The sequence below is a fragment of the Mesoplodon bidens genome (genome assembly GCF_964165515.1).
Source record: "Mesoplodon bidens genome assembly, chromosome: X".
NCBI classification, from domain to species: domain Eukaryota; kingdom Metazoa; phylum Chordata; class Mammalia; order Artiodactyla; family Ziphiidae; genus Mesoplodon; species Mesoplodon bidens.
In genome coordinates this window covers 57157091-57169468 of record NC_138163.1, presented here as the reverse complement: position 1 = coordinate 57169468, position 12378 = coordinate 57157091, and positions in this window count along the sequence as shown.

Genomic DNA, 12378 nt, shown 5'->3' with positions numbered 1-12378 from the left:
CCAAGCAGCAGCAAAAAGGTGTGAGAGATTCAAATATCTGTCTCATTAAAAGGTTGGAGCTGTTGCCCATAATTAACTCCTTCTATGGGAATACTAAAAAGAGGGGGAAAAAGCCTCAAAAATCAACAACCAACCAACCAACCAACCAAGCGAAACCTCCTTTTTCTTCTATGCTCAGGTTTTGATGTGGATTTTGTCAGTATAAGGAAGTTCAGCTTTCATTTTACATGGCTAACTTTATACTTGCTTGTATGCTGTTTTTAAATGTCAAATTATATCTTATTTAGATAATACTATGGATAAGAGTGTCTGAGGCACATTTAAGACATTCTCTGGAATGCCAGGGCAAACAGAGAGGTAGGGATGGGAGAAATACATCTACATGCAAATCACAGAGAGATCACATAGTCAGTGATGGGTCACAATGGACACAGCACAGAGCTGTCCCCATCTGTCACATATCTATATACCAATGTAGGCTTAGCTGGAAGGGTATATTCATGTTTTCATTCATTTCTATGTAATAGTTATGCAGCTGGAACTGTGCTGGGTACAGAGGTTGGGAGGAAGGTAAGAGCAATGCCTTGAATGAACTCACAGTCTAGTGGGGGGAAAAGACATAAGAATTAAAACAAAATGTAATAAGTGGTGGTATATCTATTTGGTAATTACTTGTACAAAATTAGTATACAATGTGATGAGAAGAGAGAGGAGGTTCTATTGGCTTTGTCTTGGGGAGTTAGAAAAGGCTTCACAGCAAAAATGGCCTTTCAGCTTAGTTCTATAGGTGAGAGGGAATTAATCAGAAGAAAAAGAGTTATATAGAAGATGGAAAAACATAGAAGCACAAAAAAACATTTTTGGTGTGTGTTCTAGAAGAAAGTTTTGTATGGTTAGAGTACTTCCTACTTCCTGATTATGGGTGGTTAGGGAAGAATGAATGAAGGTGAGAATAGAAATGCTTCTATAATTTAAGGAAGGATTGAAAATACTTGTTTTTTTCTTCCTACTACTTATGGATATATTATTTCTCATTGGAAGAATAAATAGCACAAGAGAACTTAAAATGGAAAGGCAACCTTATACCTATTTAAAGATCAACATTCATATCTAAGAGTGATGGCTGTTTTTAGAAATACTCAACTTTACAGTGCTTCTTTAGACCAGTAAATCCTATTTTAAAGCATTTAAAAATTTCATATGTATGATGTATTTTCTAATACAATCTTCCATTTTGAAACTCGTGATATTTGTTGGAAGTGTTTATAGTCCCATTTTATTAGATGAGAAAACAGAAGTCCGTAGAGTTTAATTGAATTACCTCAACAGCAGAGCTTAATGTAATTTAGAACAGAGATTCTTATCCCTCAGGACCAAAGCTCAGTTCATTTGCCATTGTCAACCACACCCCCCTGAATCACCTTTAAAACTGTTCACTTGTTCTTGGAAATAGTCTCAACGACTTACACCATCTGGACAGGACAAATCAATTTAGATGGAATCAATTTGGCGATGTGTTTCTATTCAGTGACATTGTTTTCCATTTGAAGCTTTTGCTTGCTAATGAATCTTCCCAGACCCTCTGCTAAAATCACATGTGAGTTTCCATTTGTGAATATCATTTTCCTAGATTTTGACAGCAGAGGAGAGAGAAGTTAGTAGAACACTGAGTTCATGATTGTAACTGAATCTGAAAAAGACCTTGAATGTGTAGAGAGTGACACTGACAAACAGCCCCAGGTGACAATGGGAGACATTTATGGCCTCAGGTTATCAGCGAGTTCTATAGGACTTTTACCATTTTAGGTCCTGGTGAGGCCAATGGCTTGCTTGTCTCTGTAATCCCTACATCTCTAGTTAATCTTCTGTTAGAAGTCATCCTCCCAGCCTCAAGGAAAAAATGAAATGTAGAAGAAAGAAATGAAAATGTAAGCAATATTGAATCCTGAAACCGAGATCTGAAAGGCTACAGTGAATATAGGCATGAACACAAACCAGTTCAAAAAGATTCACAGCTGTTCACTTATGGCTAATTATGCAAAACAAAATCATTGAATTATGATGAATTAAAAGATTTAGCAGTTATATAGTTTGTTTGAATCCCAAATAAGAGTCACTGTAAGGAGAGGTTCTACAACCGTTTGTCCTAAGTTACCATACAGCTCAAATTTATACAACTCTCTCTCTTTGCAATTGACTTATTCCCATTAGTGTTTACACTCCACTGGGATAGGGACAAATATTAGCTAAATAGTTTCTGGAAATTTCTGTTTCATAGACCAATGTATCCTCAAAGCTTACCACAGTAATGAGAACATAGTAATTTCAATGTTAACACATATTGTAATCTCAGTAACAGCACCAGTGATAATAACCCCTTCCTATACACCCCCCATCCCCAATTCCCATCCCTCCTCCAAAGCCTAGAAAACAGTTTCAGAAATATTTGCTGTCTGTAGTCTGGCTTGCAGGAGAACACTCCGTATCAACAGAAATCAGGAAAAAAGGCTGAACAATGTAATTTCAAGTGAAGAAACCCTGTAGGAAGAGACTAATCTCAATAACACTCAATAAATCACAGCTAAATAATTTTTGGAAATTTTCCTAAATTCTAATTATTGTGGCACTGGCAGGTACCATATTTCTCTGTCATGGTTTTCTATCTCTCAAAGTGTGGTCTGCAAGATCCCTTCAGGGGATCCACAACATTCACATTATTTTGTTTTGTATTTGTTTTTGTTTTATAATTTTTATTTTATATTGGACTATAGTTGATTTACCATGTTGTGTTAGTTTCAGCTGTAGAGCAAAGTGATTCAGTTATACATATGCATATATCTATTCTTTTTCAAAAATTTTCCCCATTTAGGTTATTACAGAATATTGAGCAGAGTTCTCTGTGCTATACAGTAGGTCCTTGTGGGTTATCTATTTTATATATAGTATTGTGTATATGTCAATCCCAAACTCCCAATTTATCCCTCCTCCCCACCTTTCCCCTTTGGTAACCATAAATTTGTTTTCTAAGTCTGTGAGTTTGTTTCTGCTTTGTAAATAAGTTCATTTGTTTCATTTTTGTTTGTTTGTTTTTAGATTCTGCATATAAGTGATATCATATGACATTCGTCTTTCTCTGTCTGACTTACTTCACTTAGTATGATAATCTCCTGGCACACTATTTTTTTTTAATAATCCTATTCATTCATTGTGCTGAAATTCACGTTGATGATGCAAAAACAGTGATGGGTAAAACTGCAGGGGCTTTGGCATGAAATAGCACAGTGACAATGAACAGTAAGATTAGTCATTGTATTCTTCACCACCATGCATTTGCAGTTAAAATAAAAGCCAGTTTCACTTAAGGATATCCTTGATGAAGTATAAAATTTGTTAATTTTATTAAAGCTTGACACTTATGTACATGTCTTAATAGTCTCTGATGAAATGGAAGTGCACATAAATTATTTCAGTATACTGAAGTACTATTACTATCACAAGGAAAAGCACTTGTGCAGTTGTTTGAGGTATGTGCTCGAAAGGCCGATTTTGTTCATAGAACATTATTTTTACTAGAAAGGATGAACGTAGACTATTGTTATTCAGACTTGAAAATGAGGCAGATGTTCTCTCAAAAATGAATGAACTGAACCTGTTTCTTTAAGGAAAATAACTGGCAGAATTTTTGGCCAATAATGATAATATTTAAGATTTCAAGCAGAAGTTAGAATTTTGGACAACTTGTTACTATTATTACTTCCATGAGATTGACAGCTTCCCAATACTTGAAGACTTTTCTGATAAGATTAGTGGTGATAAAAATAAAGGTGACTTTGTGATAGTGTATAATGAAATATATCAATATTTGGAAGATCTGTATAACTTAGTGAATGAATATTTTCCAAATGATCAATACCTGATGGTATAAAATCATGTATAAAAGATCCATTGAAAATACAAATTTATCAATAGCTTTTAATGTAACAGAGTACAAACAGTTCATTGACATAGTTTCAAATTTTATATCACAACTGATTTAAGAAGCTACCTCCTGGTTGAATTTTGGTAGAGCAGGGTTTTAGGAAATGACTAGTTTTCACTAGACAGCAAAGAAGAGAAAGAAGAATCCATGTCAAGGGCAGAGCTTATACAAACTAACAGAAACATGAAAGAGCATGGTGTGCTTGAGGAATTAAATCTGGCTTCATGTTGCTGGGTCATAGAATGAGAAGTGAGGGGGAACAGAAATGAACTAGATCACCAAGGGTCATGAATGAAATAAGAATGCAGATTTTATCATATTGTCAATTTGAAGGAACTGGAATTTGTCTAATATTTCACCTGAGAAAGTGTGGGCCATAGATTTTATTCTGGAAAGCAACTTAGAAGACTGTTGCAATACTTCAATTAAAAAAAAGTTTTGGTGCTTGGAATAAGACAGTGGTAGTGGGTGTTGGAAAGTAGAAGACTGTTTCAAAATCTGTGTGTTGAAATCAAAATAAATGATTTAGAGACTGAATACTGGTAATGCAAAAGAACAACAAATCTAGAATGGCTCCCAGCTTTCAGACTTTGTGACTAGAAGGATTGTAGAGTTAGTCCCTCTCTACCCACTAAGTCTGAAAGCATTTTAACTACAAAATCTATTTATTTAATAGATATAGGGCTATTCAGGACATCTATTTGCTTTTAAGTGAGATTTGGTAATTTATGTCTTTCAAGGACTTTTTCCATATCATCTAAGTTGTAGAATTTATTGACATAAAGTTGTTCATATGATTCTTTTTAGTATTTGTAGAGTCTCTGGGCAGATCAACCTTCTTATCCCTGATAATTGTAATATGTGTGTTCTCTCTTTATCCTACTCTGTCTTTCAGGGACTCTAATTACACATATATTAGGTCATCTAAAGTTGTCTCATGGTTCACTGATGCTCTGTTCTTTTCTTCCTTCTTTCTCTTTTTCTCTCTGTCTTTCCTTCCTTCCTTTATTTTTCTTCTCCATATTTCATTTTCATTAGTTCTTATTGTTATATCTTAAAATTTTACTAACTTTTTTCTTTTACAACATTTGATCTCTGTCCATCCAGTGTATTTTTTATCTCATTCATTGTAGCCATCATCATTAGATATTTAATTTGGATCAATTTTTTATCTTTCATGTCTCTCCCTATGTAATAATTATAATAACTGTTTTAAGGACCTTGTCTGTTAATTTTAACATCTGTGTAAGTTTTGAGTCCATTATGATTGTTTGGTTTTTCTCCTTATTGTTGTCTGTTTTCCTGCCTCTTTTCATGACTCAGTTTTTGATTGGATATTAGCTACTGTGAATTTTACCTTGTTGGGTGCTGCATATTTTTCTATTCCTAAAAATATTCTTGAGATTTTTTTTTCTGGGATGTGGTTGAATTGTTTGGAAATAGACTGATCCTTTTGGGACTTACTGTTTAGATTTGTTGAGTGAGATTGAAAAAGTATTCAACCTAGTCCTAATATTTCCCACAAATAAGTCAAAACCCTCTACTCAGTGACTTGTGAATCATAAGGATTTCCAGTCTGGCTGGTGGAAACAGGCACTATTTCTGGCCCTGTTCTTTCTCAGGCCTTGGGTAATTTTCTCACACATATTTGCTGATCAGTAGTCAGTTTAATACTGAAGGGGACCCCTCTGCAGATCTCTAGAGTTTGCTCTCTGTGAAACAATTTCCTTTCTGGTACTCTGTTTAATGAACTCTAATCCCCTTGTTCTCTCCAGACTCTCAACAAAGTCTCCTCAATTTAGACACTTTCCAGGCTCTGACTGGGCTCTCCCTTCCTGTGCCATGGCCTGGAAACTCTCTCGAGGCAGTGATAGGGAACAATCATAGGCCTCACTTTGTTCCCTGCTTCTCAGGTGTCACTATCCTTCATTGCTTGGTGTTCAGTGATTTGGAAACCATTATTTCATGTATTTTGTCTTGTTGCTTTGTTTGTTTGCAGGTGGGAGAGTATATCTTGTCCCCCTTATTCTACGTTGGTCAGAAGCAGAAGTCTTAGCTGCTATTTTTAATGTATCCTCACCCTTCTGCTAGTCTACATCTATTCAGAGACAGCACGTCCAATAATACAATTGAGTAGAAAGTAGGAATTGAAATGGAAATATCACATGGCATACTGGGAAATGTAATCCTGACAAATCATTTATATAGAAAGAGAAACATAAAGACTCCATGTAGAAGTACATGCTAGGAATTATGAGTTTTCATATATGTAATGGACTGAGTATTCAAGGAGAAATTGTGTGGACCCCAGATTAATACATGACCTAGAATCTAAGACTGAGACATGAAATGAGACGGATGAAGCTATCCCACTTTGGTTGGGAAGAGTAATAAGGCCATGAAATTGCTGCTTAGGAAAACAGAAGAAAGACCTCACAAAAGACAAGAAAAAGGATTTGTAGCAATGGTCAGTGATTACTTGTACTTACCGTCTTATACAACAAGAAATCAAGCTATGGGTATTTCTCTTAACAGTGGAGCATATTACTTTCCCTTCCTTGCTTCCTTCCTTCCTTAAGTAAAAATAACTAATGTTTCTTGAATATTTACTTATGTAACAGGCACTGCTCTAAATTATACTAATTCATTTAATACTCAAAACAAACCTTTAAGTACCTTATTGTCCCCATTTTACAGAGATGAAACTGAGACACAGACGGTTCAAGTAACTTATCCAAGGTCATCCAGCAGTTGCAAAGCTGAATTTAATGCCAGTCAATTTGGCTCTATAGTCCATGCCTTTAAGTACTATGCTATACAACTGTCTAGAACCAAGGGAGAAACATGCTCCAAAAAGAATATTTTCCAGATAATAATATGTTATCCCAATTTTTTACAACTTTCCATTATGCACATGATTCTCACCCATGAACTATTTCTAAAGATGCTTTCTAATTTCTTACTAATGGACATATCTGATATTTATCTTTCATAAGTTCTCAGTAGCACTTGACCATTCCCTCCTCCTTGAAAGATGTTATATTCTCCTGGTATCTGAGAAACTAGTTCCTTGACCTATCTCCCCTTCTTTATCAATTCACATAGCCAATAAATATTTACTGAGCCATTTAATTTGTGCCATTCTTCTAGGTACTGAAGGTAAAATGAGAGATTTGACATCCCTGCCCTAAGGAGATTGAATTTTACTGGGAAAGAAAGACAATTTAAAAGTAATGCATAATTGTGAAACTTCAAAGACTGTGGAAATGTAGGGGGATAACCAAAAACATTGCCTCACTCCGTCCCAATCCTGCTTTCAAGAAGTAACCATGTTAATAATTTGGTATGCTTTCTTTCAGATATGTATGTAAGGATACACACACACACACACACATGCTGTATGCACACACATATATGTATATATATACAAATATACACATACACACATATATATTTAAATACATCTAGACACACAGAGAGAAATACATTTGGACTTAGTTTTCTACAAAAATGTCATTATACAACACATTTTTCTACCATGAGCTTTATTCATTTAAGAGTGCATCATTAATATCGTTCACATACTTTTTCCTTATCCTTTAACCATTCTCAGTTGATGGGCATTTAGGTAATTTCCAAATTTTTGAACACAGATAATGTTGCAATGAATAACTTTGTACATGAATGTTTGGATGTTAATGTTAATATTTCCTTAGGCTAGATCCCAATAATTGGAACTGAGTTTTTGAAGAGTATGCATACATAAACCAAAGGCATGAGTTCATCATGCCTTTTATTTATTTATTTATTTATTTATTTATTTATTTATTTATATATCCCTAGTTCTTATTTATCTTATACCTGGAAGTTTGTACATTTTGACTACCTTCATCCAATTTCCCTCCCTTACCCCCACCTCTGGTAACCACAAATGTGATCTCATTTTCTATGAGGTTGTTTGTTTGCTTGTTCCTAGTATACAACATAGTGATTCAAATATTTCTATACATTTCAAAATGACCACCATAATAAGTCTAGTTACCATCTGTCACCAAAGATACAATATAATTATTGACTATATTCTCCACATTCTGTATTTCACACCAGTGACTCATTTATTTTGCAGTCATACCTCTTAATATCTACATAAATAGATAAGATTTATTTTTTTACTGGAGTATAATTGCTTTACAATGTTGCATTAGTTTCTGCTGTACAGCAAAGTGAATCAGCCACATGTATACATATGTCCTCTCTTCTTTGGATTTCCTTCCCAATTAGGTCACCACAGAGCACTGAGTAGAGTTCCCAGTGCTATACAGTTTGTTGTCTTTAGTTATCTATTTTATACATAGAAGAGTATATATGTCAATCCCAATCACTCACTCCATCCCACACCCTCTTCCCCTTTGGTATCCATACATATGTTCTCTACCTCTGATTCTCTCTTTTTGCTTTGAAAATAAGCTCATCTATAACATTTTTCTAGATTCCACATTTATGCATTAATATATGATATATGTTTTCCTCTTTGTGACTTACTTCAACTGTATGACAGTCTCTAGATCCATCCACATCTCTGCAAATGGCACAATTTTGTTCTTTTTAATGGCTGAGTAATATCCCGTTGTTTATGTATACCACAACTTTTTTATCTATTCATCTGTTGATGGACATTTAGGTTGTTTTCATGTCCTGGCTATTGTAAATAGAGTTGCAATGAACATTGGGGTGCATGTATATTTTTGAATTATGGTTTTCTCAGGGTATATGCCCAGGAGTGGGATTTCTGGGTCATATGGTAGCTTTACTTTTAGTTTTTTAAGGAACCTCCATATTGTTCTCCATAGTGGCTGTATCAGTTTACATTTCCACCAACGGTGTAAGAGGGTTCCTTTTCCTCCACACCCTCTCCAGCATTTATTGTGTGTAGATATTTTGATGGCCATTCTGACTGGTGTGACGTGATACATCATTGTACTTTCGACTTGCAGAGACAGAGAAATATGTTGCAGACAAATGAACAAGGTAAATATCCTCAAGATCAAATAAATGAAGAGGAAATAGGAAATCTGCCTCAAAAAGAATTCAGAGTAATGATGCTAAAGATGATCCAAAATCTCAGAAACAGAATGGAGGCACTGATTGAGAAAACAAGAACTGTTTAACAAGATTTAGAAGAACTAAAGAACAATGAAATAATAATGAACAATACAATAACTGAAATGAAAAATACACTAGAAGGAATCAAGAGTAGAAAAACTGAGACAGAAGAAAGAACAAGTGAGGTGGAAGATAGAATGGTGGAAATAAATAACTGCCAAAGAGCAGAATAAAGAAAAAAGAATGAAAATAAATGAAAACAATCTCAGAGACTCTGGGACAACATTAAACACACCAATATTCGAATTATAGGGGTTCTAGAAGAAGAAGAGAAAGAAGAAGGGTCTGAGAAAATATTTGAAGAGATTATAGTTAAAAACCTCCCTAACATGGGAAAGGAAATAATCAATCAAGTCTAGGAAGCACAGAGTCCCATACAAGATAAAGTGATGATAGAGAAAAACCTACAGCCAAGATTATTCTACCCATAAAGGCTCTCATTCAGACCTGATAGAGAAATCAAAAGCTTTACAGACAAGCAAAAGCTAAGAGAATTCAGCACCACCAAACGAGCTTTACAACAAATGCTAAAGAAACTTCTCAAGGCAGAAACACAAGAGAAGAAGAAGAGAAAGGCCTACAAAATAAACCCAAAACAATAAAGAAAATGGTAACAGAAACATAAGTATCAATAATTACCTTAAAAGTAAATGGATTAAATGTTCCAACCAAAAAACACAGACTGGCTGAAAGGATGCAAAAACTAGACCCATATATATGTGTCTACAAGAGACAAAATTCAGACCCAGGGACACATACAGACTAAGAGTGAGGTGGTAGAAAAAGATATTCCATTCAATGGATATCAAAAGAAAGCTGGAATAGCAATACTCTTATCAGATAAACTAGAATTTAAATAGAGACTGTTACAAGAAGCAAGGAAGGACACTACATAATGATCAAGGGATCAATCCAAGAAGAAGAAATAACAATTATAAACATTTACATACCCAACATAGGAACACCTCAATACATATGGAAAATGCTAACTGTCATAAAAGTGGAAATTAAGAGTAACACAATAATAATGGGGAACTTTAATTCCCCACTTACACCATGGATGGATCACCCACACAGAAAATAAATAAGGAAACACAAGCTTTAAATGACACAATAGACCAGACAGAGTTGATTGATATTTATAGGATATTCCATTTGAAAGCAGCAGAATACACTTTCTTCTCAAGTGCACATGGAACATTCTCCAGGATAGATCACATCTTGGGTCACAGATGAAGCCTTGGTAAATTTAAGAAAATTGAAATTGTATCAAGCATCTTTTCTGACTACATCACTCTGAGATTTGAAATCAATTACAGGAAAAAGAAACCATAAAAAACACAAACACATGGAGGTTAAAAAATATGCTACTAAATATCCAAGAGAACACTGAAGAAATCAAAGAGAAAATTAAAAAAAAATACCTAGAAACAAATGACAAGGAAAACACGATGACCCAAAACTATGGGATGCAGTAAAAACAGTCCTAAGAGGGAAGTTTATAGCAATGCAATCATACTTCAAGAAACAAGAAAAATCTCAAATAAACAACCTAAACTTACGCAAAAAGCACCTAGAGAAAGAAGAACAAACAAAACCCAAATTTAGTAGAAGGAAAGAAATCATAAAGTTCAGAGCAGAAATAAATGAAATAGAAACAAAAAAACAGATAGGAAAAATCAATAAAACTAAAAGCTGGTTCTTTGAGAAGATACACAAAATTGATAAACCTTTAGCCAAACTTATCAAGAAAAAAAGGGAGACAATTCAAATCAATAAAATTAGATATGAAAAAGAGGAAGTTACAACAGACACAACAGAAATGAAAAGGATCATAAGAGACTAGAACAAGCAACTGTGTGCCAATAAAATGGACAACCTGGAAGAAATGGACAAATTCTTAGAAAGATACAACCTTCCAAGACTGAACCAGGAAGAAATAGAAAATATGAACAGACCAATCACAAGTAATGAAATTGAAACTACAGTTAAAAATCTTTCAACAAACAAAAGTCCAGGACCAGATGGCTTCAGAGATGAACTCTATCAAACATTTAGAGAAGAGCTAATACCCATTCTTCTCATACTCTTCCAAAAAAATTCAGAGGGAGGAACACTCCAAAGCTCATTCTGTGAGGCCATGATCACCCTGATACCAAAACCAGACAAAGATACTACAAAAAAAAGAAAATTACAGACCAATATCACTGAAGAATATAGGTGCAAAAATCCTCAACAAAATACTATCAAACAGAACGCAACAATACATTAAAAGGATCAATCACCATGATCAAGTGGGATTTATCCCGGGGATGCAAGGATTCTTCAGTATACTCAAGGCAATCAATGTGATACACCATATTAACAAATTAAAGAATAAAAAAACATATGATCATCTCAATAGATGAAGGAAAATCTTTTGACCAAATCCAACACCCATTTGTGATATAAATTCCCCAGAAAGTGGGCATAGAGGGAAACTACCTCAACATAATAAAGGCCATATATGACAAACCCACAGCAAACATCATTCTCAATGGTGAAAAACTGAAAGCATTTCCTCTAAGATCAAGAAAAAGAAAGGATGTCCACTCTCACCACTATTATTCAACATAGTTTTTGAACTCCTAGCCATGGCAAACAGAGAAGAAAAAGAAATAAAAAGGATTTCAAATTGGAAAAGAAGTAAAACTGTCACTATTTGCAGGTGACATTATACTATACATAGAAAATCCAAAGATGTTACCAGAAAACTACTAGAGCTCATCAATTAATTTGGTAAAATTGCAAGATACAAAATTAATTCACAGAAATTTCTTGCTTTCCTATACACTAACAATGAAAGATCTGAAAGAGAAATTAAGGAAACAGTCCCATTTCCCATTGTATTAAAAAGAATAAAATACCCAGGAATAAACCTACCTAAGGAGGATAAAGACCTGTAATCTGAAGACTACAAGATATTGATGAAATGAATCAAATATGACACAGACAGAGAGACATATACCATATTCTTGGACTGGAAGAATCAATATTGTGAAAATGACTATACTACCCAAAGCAATCTACAGATTCAATGCAATCCCTATCAAATTACCAATGGCATTTTTCACAGAATTAGAAAAAAAATTGTACAATTTGTATGAAAACACAAAAGACCCAGAATAGCCAAAGCAATCTTGAAAAAGAAAAATGGAGCTGGAGGAATCAAGCTCCCTGGCTTCAGACTATACTAC